Here is an 11796-nt window from a genome sequence, read left to right as displayed (position 1 = left end):
CACTCAAATCCCAGTGAAAACAGCTCAATCTTACCCCAAAAGGGCTCAAACCCACCTCAAAAAACTCAACCCCACACCAAACTCACTCGATTCCACAGCCACCAGGCTGAGATGGGGTTGGGAGGTGATTAGAGTTGTGGGAGCTCAGTTAGAGTGGTGGGATGGGGATTGTGTGGGGCTGGGTGTGTGGGATGTATTTGATAGCAAATAAAACTCTCAGACTTACTGATTTCTTTCCCATTCATGTTCAGTCCATTGCAGTTCTGTTTGCAGAGTGCCACCTTCTCAGCTCATTGTCTTTGTGTCCCCTTTTCTCTCCTGCCTCTCTTTGCCTGCTCTGTTTCTCTCTCAGTGTCTCCTTGACCCACGGACCACCAGAAACCCTCCCCTGATTGAATTGACCCAGGCACCACCAGAGACCCTCCCTATATTTAATTGCCTCAGGGACCACCAAATACCCTCCCCTGATTTTTTACCCCAGTGACCACCAAAGACCCTCCCCTGATTTAATTGACCCCATCCCTGATTTAATTGACCTCTGCCCTCTTTTAATTGACCTCTCAGCCACCAAAGATCCTCCCCTGATTTAATTGACCCCTGCCCTGATTTAACTGCCCCCTTCCCTGATTTACTTGACCCTGCATTGATTTAATTGACCCCTCTGTCCCCACAGACCCTCCCCTGATTATTTATTATTTTATTTCCCAATTATTATTTTAATTCGCAGTCCCAGGAGCTGAAGTCCTGAAGGCTGGCAGGGAAATGTCTCTGTAGGATTTTGCTCCATTTGCCTTCACGGGTGGGAACATCTTTTCCTGGCTGGGAGCTGGAATTCCAGACTTTTGGAATGTGTGCAGGGCAATACGGACTGGGATCAAATATGGACTGAGATCAGATAGGGACGGGGATCAAATAGGGGTTGGGATCAAATATGGAGTAGGATCAAACAGGGGCTGGGAGCAAATATGGACTGGGAATAAACAGGGACTGGGATCCTACAGAGTGGGATGAAATAGGGGCTGGGATGAAATAGGGACTGGGATCAAATATGGACTGGGATCAAATATGGACTGGGATCGGATATGGACTGGGATCAAATGGACTGGGATCAAATATGGATTGGGTTCAAATGGACTGGGTTCCTACAGAGTGGGATAAAATAGACTGAGATTATATAGACTGGGATCTGTGGGAAGTGAGGGACAGGCGATCGGAAGATATCGCGTTGTACGGGCAGACAGAACCCCTCCCCTCAGCTGTTAAAGTTACCTAAGCCCCATTTATGACACAAGCAGAACCGAGGTTATATAACCCCATGTAACCAGTTAATAAACGCCATTTTGCCATCCACCATATTGGTGTTTGTGAGCACATGGCCCGAGCAGCTGGAGGTTTGCTGCCGTGCTGTTCCTGAACCAGGTCATCACACCTCAGCAGAGGCAATAAAGTGGTGCCGAAACCCAGGAAATTACCTGGGAAACGGGAATCGCCTGGACAGGTGAACGGCGGCTGAAGCGGCTGTGCCAGCTCAGCGGGAAGGACACTCCCGGACCAGCAAGGAGGATGGAAGCTCTCACAAAGGTCGTATTTCAGATTCATAGGCAATGGGGTATTGATTGGAAACCGAAAGTCTTAACCCTCGCTGTGTCGAGGCTGTTGCAAATTGGGGTCATTGACTAGCCGGTGGACATATCCACCCAGAAATATGGGACAAGTGTACTAAGGCTCTGACCGAGGAAACAATATCCTCAGGTTCGGGGAAGAATCTTAAATCATGGGGAAGAGTCGTACAGGCTCTCCAAAAGGCTCGGCAAGAGCAGGAAACTTGGAAAGCCGCACGGGACTGTTTGCTGGCCGTGCCCTGGCTGGGGATGGAGGCAGCTACGCAGACTATGGGCGATTGCGGTCCTGCTGAGCGCAGGGATTTGCAGCTACGGGGACGCTCTTCACGGCTCTTGAGCCCAAGCCCACTGGCTGAGGGAAAAGAGCAGGCACGGTCTTTTTGGGACGGGCTGGCAAAGGAGGCGAGGAGCGCTGCCATTGGAGTCTGAGGGGGCCTGGGAGGGACCTCCGCCCTACGCGCCACAGGGTGGTGCCGAACCCCAGAGAGATGGCAGGGATGCGGACGCGGTTGGCAGGGACAGAGAAGGTCTGCCAAATAACGCAGACACGCGCGAGCAGGAAAGAGGGGAGACGCGGAGGGGGAATTAGGCCCACTCAGAGTGTTTGTCTGAAAACATATTCATATAAGACACGAGCCTCACCCAGCAGGAGGCGGGGCAAGCCTAGAGGGAAGGAGCGGCCCAATGCTAGTTAAAAGGGGCAGGGTCGAAGCCTGACAAAAAGGTCCCGGAGTCTGGAAGTATCCAGTCAGTCGACTTCCGGACCCGAGTCAGACTCGAGCTGGGACGAATGGTTTGACAAGTGGTCCGTAGCCAACTCCCAACTCTGATAAAGAGGGAGTGAGAGTATACAAGATTAGTAATCACAATGCTCCTGCTTTGGTCAAGGGGAAGTTAGGAAAGAAACGAACCCCGCTTACAGACTGGAGGAAAATAAAAATAGCATGCGCCGATTAAGCCCCATCAGTCACGCTAGCGTTCCCGGTCCAAGTGGGGGGGCAAGGCAGAAACCAGAGGACCTACTCACCGGTAAACCCCAAGGATGTGCAAGCCATTGTTAAAGCAATTGCAGACAGAGGGATTAATTCAGCTATGGTTTCCACTCTTATCGATAGTGTTTTTGGAGGAGATAACATGCTCCCATTTGACATTAAACAAACCTGCAGATTAATTTTTGACGGGGTGGGGATGATCGTCTTCAAACAGGAATGGGAGGACAACTGCACAAAGCAGCTGGCCTTAGTGACTGGGGCAGACCACCCGCTGCACGGTTCCAGTATACAGCGACTAATGGGCACAGACCCAACCATGATCACCCCCCAGGCACAGGCCGAGGGCCTTCAGGCCCATGAGGTTATGACAACTACCCGCGCCTCTAGAGAGCTATCCACTCTGCTTCTAAGGTCATTGCTAGACCATTGCCATGGTCTCCTATAAAGCAAAGCGATAGTGAAAGTTTTACACAATTTGTGGACCACCTCCAGGCAGCACTCGATTCCTCGGCTTTACCCTCAGAAGAGAAGGGCCCTGTGTTAGCGGAGTGTTTGTGCCAACAATGCAATTCAGCTACTAAGGACGTTTTACGGTCATTACGGCCCCGGTCTAACATAGCGGACATGATTAGGCATGTCACAAAAGAAGAACATCTAGCTCCAATCCAGGCAGCCGTCCGCACTGCAATAACCAGTGTGATAGCATGCTTTAAGTGTGGCCAGGCAGGTCACGTTGCAATGAATTGCCCCCAGTCAGGGCATCCACTAACAGCTGTTCCCCCATGCCAGACGAGACCTAGGGGGCCATGCTGGGCATGTGGGAAAAAGGGGCATTTTGCCAAAGAGTGCAGATCTAAACATCAGGGAAGCGGGAGGGGGAGGGGGCACCCGGGCCGCACACAGCTCCCTCCCACCTGGGACATGAAGCGGCCCAGTTACACCAATTTTCAATGGGGCACGGAGCTCCCGCACCCACTGCCCCCTCCAATGACCAATTTCGCAATTCAACCAACGGCTCAGCCAAACCCATCAACACCCCAGGAATGCCAAGAACGGCTCCCTGGGGGCGAGGCCCCTGGGTGGCCCTGGCCATGAAAGCATGGGAGCGGGACCCCTGGGTGGCCTTTGCCGTGAAGGTGGGCAGGCACCCGCTGATAGTGAGGGCAGTTTGCCGTCTCTATAACAACCCTGATAATTCTGCTATCTGCCTCCCCTTTTGGGTTGATACGGGATCAGACGTTACCATCATCCTGAACATACACTGGCCTTCACAGTGGAAACTGGAAGAAGCCCCCATGGTGGGCAGGGCTGGAGGGCTGTCCCGGGCCTGAAAAAGCACCCAACCGGTAGCGATAATGCTCTGCACCGAAAGAGGACTGGGGAGAACTATCACCCTTTCCCCATATGTCATGTCAGAATGCCCACCCTTGCTGGGGAGGGATGCCCTAGCCCTGTTGGATGTCAGGATGATAAATTTAGTCTAAGGACCACTGCTGCATACCCGCTGCTACCTATCAAACTAACATGGAAATCAGTGGACCCAGTGTGGGTCAAGCAGTGACCCTTGTCAAAGCCTCGAATGATTGCCCTTCTTGAGCTAATTAGCCGTGAGCTACAGCGGAACCACATAGAACCCTCCGCAAGCCCATGGAACATCCCAATCTTTGTAATACCCAAATGATCTGGTGAGGGCTTCCGCCTCCTGCATGACCTGCGAAAGGTGAACAAAAGAATTCAACCAATGGGTCCTGTACAAACTTTGTTGCCGATGAATTTGATGATACCAAGAGGACAGCCCTGTGCGGTGCTTGACATTAAAGACTGTTTCTTTTCCATTCCCCTGCACGATGAAGACAAAGAGTGGTTTGCCTTTTCTGTCATCTTCCTGAACAGCCAGCGGCCCAACCTGCGATTCCAGTGGAGAGTATTGCCCCAAGGAACGGTCAACTCCCCAACCATTTGTCAAATCACGGTAGACTGAGCACTAGCGCCAGTCTGGCAGAGCGATCCGACTGCGACCATCGTTCGACAACATTCTGATCGCTATGCCATCAGCGAGCCAAGTAGACCAGCTAGTGTCGACCTAGCTTGGAGAGAGACCTTCTCCAAGTCTTGGAGACCTTGAAAATAAATGGGTTCAAAATCGTGAGTGCAAAAATAAAAAAGGGATCGTGCATAACCTTTTTAGGGGTGGGAATTTCGAACTCCTATATAACCCCTCCCCAAATAAAAATTCAACGAGACATCAAGGCACTCCATGGCATGCAGCAGCTGGTAGGATCCCTACAATGGCTCCGCAATATCATCCTGATCCCTCCCGAGGTCATGGACCCCCTAAACGACCTCCTGAGAGGGAAAAACCCATGGGAGCAGAAAACTCTGACACTAGAAGCGATGAGCTCGCTCAATTTTATTGAACATCAAATGTCGGTAAGCACGCTCTCCAGATGGGACCCAGGCGCACCAATTGACTTGTATGTCCACTTTACAAAGAAAGGGGGAGTAGGAGCACTAGCCCAAGGGCTCCTGACAAAGCCCAACCAATACAATGGGTAATCTTAGGAAAACCATCACGCACTTTTTCCCCAGGAGTTGAGTGCTTTAGCAGCCTTATCATGAAAGGCAGGAAACTCGCCCTAAGGCATTTGGGCATCAAACCCGCCAAGATATATCTGCCCATCCGCAAATAGCTTTCCACGCAGTCAGCGTCAATATCAGAGCATCTAGCCATAGCCCTTGCTGGATTTGGAGGAGAGATTCGCTACGCAGCAAAACCCGCTTGGACTCAGCTGCTTGCGATCGTCGACATTGATCTCCCATCAAAAATAATGGATCGGCCACGAGCAGGACCCAGGGTCTTCACGGACGCATCTTCGCTAACCTCCACCGCAGCAGGGGGATGGCAGTCAGGAGTACAGTGGCAATGCATCAAAACCACTGACCCTACGCTTTCAGTCCAGCAACTCAAAGCAGCCACAGTAGTACTAGCATGTGGACTGTTCCCAGAAGAGCACCTCAATGTTGTAACGGACTCTATATTTGTGGGTAAACTCTGCCTAGCCATGTCTGGACCCGGCATATCAGTGTCCACAGTGGTGATTATGCTTGAAGAGGCACTTTTTTCGCAAAAAGGCACCATATCTATCATCCACGTTAACAGCCATAATCCGGTTAAGGGATTCTTTCAAATCGGCAATGACAAGGCAGACGCTGCCGCAAGAGGACTGTGAACGCTGAGAGATGCCGGTCAACTACATGAGTCCCTTCATATCGGAGCTAAAGCACTTGCGAAAAAATGCGGGATTTCGGCTGCTGATTCGAAGCACGTTGTCGCCACATGTCCCCACTGCCAAAAATCACCACTGTGGTCTAGCGGCATCAACCCCAGAGGCCTCAAAGCAGCAGAAATATGGCAGACAGACTTTACATAATGTCAGCTGCTAAGACCCCAGGCGTGGCTTGTGGTGACTGTGGATACATATAGCAGGGTGATCGTGGCCACATGGACACACAACATCAAAAAACTGACTCCAAAGCAACCATCCAACATTGGTTAATGGCCATGGCGTGGCTTGGTGTTCCAAAACAGATCAAGACAGACAATGGCCCAAATTTTGTTTCAAAATTGATCCAAGCATTCGTTTCAAAATGGGGTATCACTTCAGTACATGGCATCTCATACAATAGCACTGGGCAGGCCATTGTTGAGCGAGCAAATCAAACTCTGAAAGCCAAATTGAGGTATTGGCTAAAACCTCTGAGCCAAGGAGGTATTGGCTAAAACAGAGGGTTTTACTAACTCCATTCCCCCGAGAGACCAAGCGCGCATACTGGCAACCTCTCTGTTAGCATTAAATCAATTCCCTAGGGGGGATGAAACAAGCAGCCCCACCCAGAGACAATGGGCCACCTGAGCGCTAGAGGAAGGCCCACAGGTTATAATTAGAAATGAACTAGGGGAATGGGAGCGAGGTTGGAGACCAGTGCTCACGGGGCGAGGGTACGCAGCTGTTAAAAAAGCCGGTATAGTCAAATGGTGCCCACTTAAGTCTATCAAACCAGACCTTCAGAGTTGAACTAATGAGAATTGTGAAGTTTTATTTGCAGGACTGGATCCTTGGACATCCCCACAACCCATATACCCCAGTACCTGAAGAAAGCGACAAATCACCAAGCAGCCTGACAGCTCCCAAGAATCCCACACCAGTGAGATCCAAGCGGCAATGGTATCTCTGTGTGATCTTGCTTTTAGGGTTAATTGGCAGAGGGCAGGCCGATGCAGGGCATTACCCTCACCAGCCATTCAGGTGGGTTTTACGCCATCTCTCAAGCGATAATGCTATCAAAGAAACCATCACACCTGACAGCCCATCTTTTGAGTTTCAGCTAAGGGACATTTTTCCCCCACGGCTAGGATTCCCTGATTTTAGAGATTTATCACTATACCAGACCTATTGGTGCCCTGCTTCCAACCCAGGCAAAAGTTTCTGTAACTATCCAGGGTATGGATATTGCAGATATTGGGGGTGTGAAACTATCATGACAAGCGATAGGTAGCAACCACAGCAACCTGATAAGTTCCTGCAAGTCAGGTATGCTCCCCATGGTTGTCTGGAACCAAAATTTAGAAGACACAATCAAATATACACGGCCCAAGATGGGAGAAAACACAATTGTACGAGCTACACAATGACACAATGACAATTTTGCAGCCGACCCATGAGAGTTGGACCACTGGTAAGGTGTGGTCAGTGTTTATCCGCACCTTTCACGACATTTGGGTGAACATAAAAATTATCAGGCTTCTACTGTCAGTATCCCAATCAATCGGACCCAATCTAATTCTTACGGGCCCAAGAGGGGGATCACAACTAGCACCAATTTTACCCTTAATGTACAAGCATTAAATCCTACCTCGTCCCCATACAGCCTTTTAGATAAACCAGCTCCTTACAATTAGTTTCTTGATGTATTAAATGCCACCTTTTTATCACTGAACCAATCTAACCCAAACCTTACAAAATCATGCTGGTTATGCTATGATGCAAAGCCCCCTTTTTACGAGGGTGTTGCCCTTAATGTCCCCTTTAACTATTTGATAGCAGAGAATCCACATCAGTGCAGGTGGGACACCGCGAGTCAGGTCACAGGCCAAGGCAAGTGCTTCGGCAATGCAATTTTAGCAAGGCAGATGGGCAACATCTGCACTGAATTTATCGAACCTAATGGAAGGATCTATAAGTGGGCGATTCTGACTACTTTAGGAATATGGGTCTGTCAGCAATCTGGAGTAAGCCCCTGTGTGCTCCTTGATAAATTCAATAACTCTGTTGATTTTTGTGTCCAAGTTCTAATTGTTCCTAGAGTCCTGTACCACCGAGAAGAAGAAGTATATCAACTTTTAGAGGAATCCAACCGGCTCCACAGAAGGGAAGTAATAAAGGGCATAACCATTGCAATGCTCTTTGGTCTAGGAGCTATTGGCACAGCCACAGGTGTCTCGGCCATGTACCTCCACACCAAGAACTTTCTCAACTGCAGATGACCATCGATGAGGACTTACAGAGAATTGAAAAATCCATCTCCTTTCTAGAGAAATCCCTCTCCTCGCTTTCAGAGGTTGTCCTGCAGAACAAACGAGGATTAGGCCTCTTGTTCATGCAACAAGGAGGCCTGTGTGTCGCCTAGAAGGAACAATGTTTTTATGCAGACCATACCAGGGTCATACGAGACTCGATGGCTGAACTAAGGGAAAGGCTAGCCCAGAGAAAGAGCAAAAGAGAAGCTCAACAAGGATGGTTCGAGTCATGGTTCAATCAGTTCCCATGGCTGACTACCCTTGTTTCCACTTTAATAGGCCCTCTTACTATGATACTCCTGACATTGATTTTTGGGCCTTGCATATTGAACAAATTAGTGTTGTTTGTTAAAAACCGTTTAGAAAAACTTAACATTTTATTTGTTGACCACCAACAATTGCTTTGAGGCACGCTTGTTGCGGATATGTTGCATTGCCTTTTACCATTTGTCGGTTTTACCATAAATCAGTTTAACAGCCTTTGCATTTTTATAACCTTTACACTTCGTGTGTTTTTAATTAATCATGAGGGAAGGGGGAAATGTGGGAAGTTAGGGACAGGCGATCGGAAGATATCGCGTTGTACGGGCAGACAGAACCCCTCCCCTCAGCTGTTAAAGTTACCTAAGCCCCATTTATGACACAAGCAGAACCGAGGTTATATAACCCCATGTAACCAGTTAATAAACGCCATTTTGCCATCCACCATATTGGTGTCTGTGAGCACATGGCCCAAGCAGCTGGAGGTTTGCTACCGTGCCGTTCCTGAACCAGGTCATCACACCTCAGCAGAGGTAACAGGGATCAAATGTGGGCTGGGATTAAATATGGATTGGGATAAAATATAGATTGGGATAAAATATGAACTGGGACCAAATATGGACTGGGATCAAATAGGGGTTGGGATCAAATATGGACTAGGATCAAATATGGACTGGGATCAAATAGGGTCTGGGATCCTACAGAGTGGGATAAAATAGGGACAGATCAAATACGGACTGGGATCAAATACGGACTGGGATCAAATACGGACTGGGATCAAATATGGACTGGGGTCAAATAGGGACTAGGACCAAATATGGACTGGAATCAAATATGGACTGGGATCAAATATGGAATGGGATCAAATATGGACTAGGATAAACTATGGACTGGGATCAAATATGGATTGGGTTCCTACAGACTGGGATAAAATAGACTGAGATTATATAGACTGGGTTCAAACATGGGCTGGGATCAAATATGGATTGGGATAAAATATGAACTGGGACCAAATATGGACTGGGATCAAATAGGGGTTGGGATCAAATATGGACTAGGATCAAACATCGACTGGGATCAAATAGGGTCTGGGATCCTACAGAGTGGGATAAAATAGGGACAGATCAAATATGGACTGGGATCAAATATGGACTGGGATCATACTGACTGGAATCCAATATGGACTGGGATCAAATACAGACCGGGGTCAACTATTGACTGGGATCAAATAGGGACTTGATCAAATATGGACTGGGATCAGATAGGAACACAGATCAAACATGGACTGGGATCAAATATTGACTGGGATTGTACAGACTGGGATAAACTGGACTGAGATTATTTAGACTGGGATCAAATATGGACTGGGATCCTATGGATTGGGATCCTATGGATTGGGACCATACAGACTGAGATAAACTGGACTGGGATCATATATGGACTGGGATAAATATGGACTGGTATAATTTGGACTGGGATCAAATATGGAAGTAGGATCAAATATGGACTTGGATTAAATTTGGAATGGGATGAAATATGAATTGAGATCAAATATAGACAGGGATTAAATATGGATTGGGATCGAATATGGACTTTGATCAAATGGACTGGGATCAAATATGGACTGGCATCAAATATGGACTGGGATCCCACAGACTGAGATAAACTGGACAGAGATTATATAGACTGAGATGAAATATGGACTTGGATTAAATATGGACTGGGATCAAATAGGGAGTCACTCCCACTTGCCCCCAGCGTGTTCCCAGTTCCCCCAGCACATTTCCAGTCGCTCCCAGTCTGGTCCCAGTCCCACAGCCTTGTGGTCTCAGACCCTCCCAGTATATCCCAGTTGCGCTGAACATTCTGGCAGTTGTTGCCAGGCACTCCCAGTCACCTCAGTGTTGTTCATGTGCCGCCAGTTGTCTCTCAGTTGCTCCCAGTTCCTCTAATTAAGTCCCCAGTTGGCTCCCAGCATGGGCCTGGTAGCTCCCAGTAACCCCCAGTCAGGGTCCAATCACACCCACTCTAATCCCAGTATGATTGTAGCCACTCCCAGTATGATCCCAGTCACTTGCAGTCTAATCCCAGTTGCTCTCAGACACTCCCAGTACAATTCCAGTGCCTCCAGTGTGATCCCAGTTGCTCCCTGTCAATGCCAGCATGACCCCAGTAGCCTCCAGTATGATCCCAGTGATTCCCTGTCTCTCCCAGTTTATCCCAGTTGCTTCCAGTTTGTTCCCAGTCACTCCCACCTCTTCTCAGTTTATTTCAGCACCATCCCAGTTACTCCCAGTCAATGCCAGCATGATTCCAGTCACCCTCAGAGTGATCCCAGTTGCTCCCAGCATGGGCCCAGCTGTTCCCAGTGTGCTTCCATCACTCCACTGTGGTTACAGACACTCCCAGTATGGTCCCAGTTGAACCCTGTTGCCCCTGCTCTAGTCACAGTCCCTCCCCATATGATCCCAGTCCCTCCCAGTATGATCCCACTCACTCCCGGTTGCTCCCAGCATGGTCCCAGTTCTCCCCAGCATGGTCCCGGTTGTTCCCAGTGTGATTCCAGTCCCCCCAGTGTGGTTCCAGACACTCCCAGTATATCCCAGTTGCCCCCAGAATGTCTGTAGTCATTTCTGGCAGTGTCATGTAGACACTGCCAGTAGCCCCAGTAAGGTGTTAGTTATGCCCAGTATATCCCAGTTGCCTCCAGCATGCATCCAGTCCTTCCCAGTTCCTCCAATTTGCTTTGCAGCATGATTCCAGTTTCCCTCAGTTGCTCCCAGTAGCCCAAAGTGTGATCCCAGTCACTTCCTTTTGACTCCAAATATGATCCCAGTAAGCTCCAGTTTGATCCCAGTCACATGCCAGCCCGCCCAGCGTGGTCCCAGTATAATCCCAGTTGCTCCCAATCTCTCCCAGTATGGTCCCAGCTGCCTCCAGCGTGGCCCCAGTTGCTTCCTAGATCAGCCCAGTCAGTCCCAGTATGAGCCCATTTTCTCGCAGCGTGCTCCCAGTTGCTCCCAGTCACTCCCAGTCTTGCCCAGTATGGGGGATGATGTGCAGGGTATGTTCCCAGTCACTCTCAGTTAGTCCCAGTATTAGTCCAGTCACTCCCAGTATGATCCAAAGATGGCCCCAGTGTGCTCCCAGTCACTGACAGAATAAACCAGTTTTGCTCCACATGATTCCAGTTGGTCTCTTTCACCCTCACTTTCCTTCCAGTCACTTCCAAAATCTCCCAGGGTACCCCAGTTCCCTCCAGCATCTTTCCAGTTCCTTCCAGTATGATCCCATTTGCTCACAAGCACTCGCAGTCAGCCTCAGTGTAGTGGCACTCACTGCC

The 11796-nt window shown here is 49.2% G+C and overlaps 1 pseudogene; it reads left to right on the top strand.

Annotated features, from left to right (window-relative positions):
- The window catches only part of LOC136570612 (zinc finger protein 208-like), a 625335-nt pseudogene that overhangs the window by 414670 nt on the left and 198869 nt on the right, over nt 1–11796 (top strand).

The sequence above is a fragment of the Molothrus aeneus genome, unplaced genomic scaffold (genome assembly GCF_037042795.1).
Source record: "Molothrus aeneus isolate 106 unplaced genomic scaffold, BPBGC_Maene_1.0 scaffold_35, whole genome shotgun sequence".
Lineage (NCBI taxonomy): Eukaryota > Metazoa > Chordata > Aves > Passeriformes > Icteridae > Molothrus > Molothrus aeneus.
Note: the sequence above shows the minus strand (reverse complement) of the source record. Positions and strands in the feature narration are given on the sequence as shown.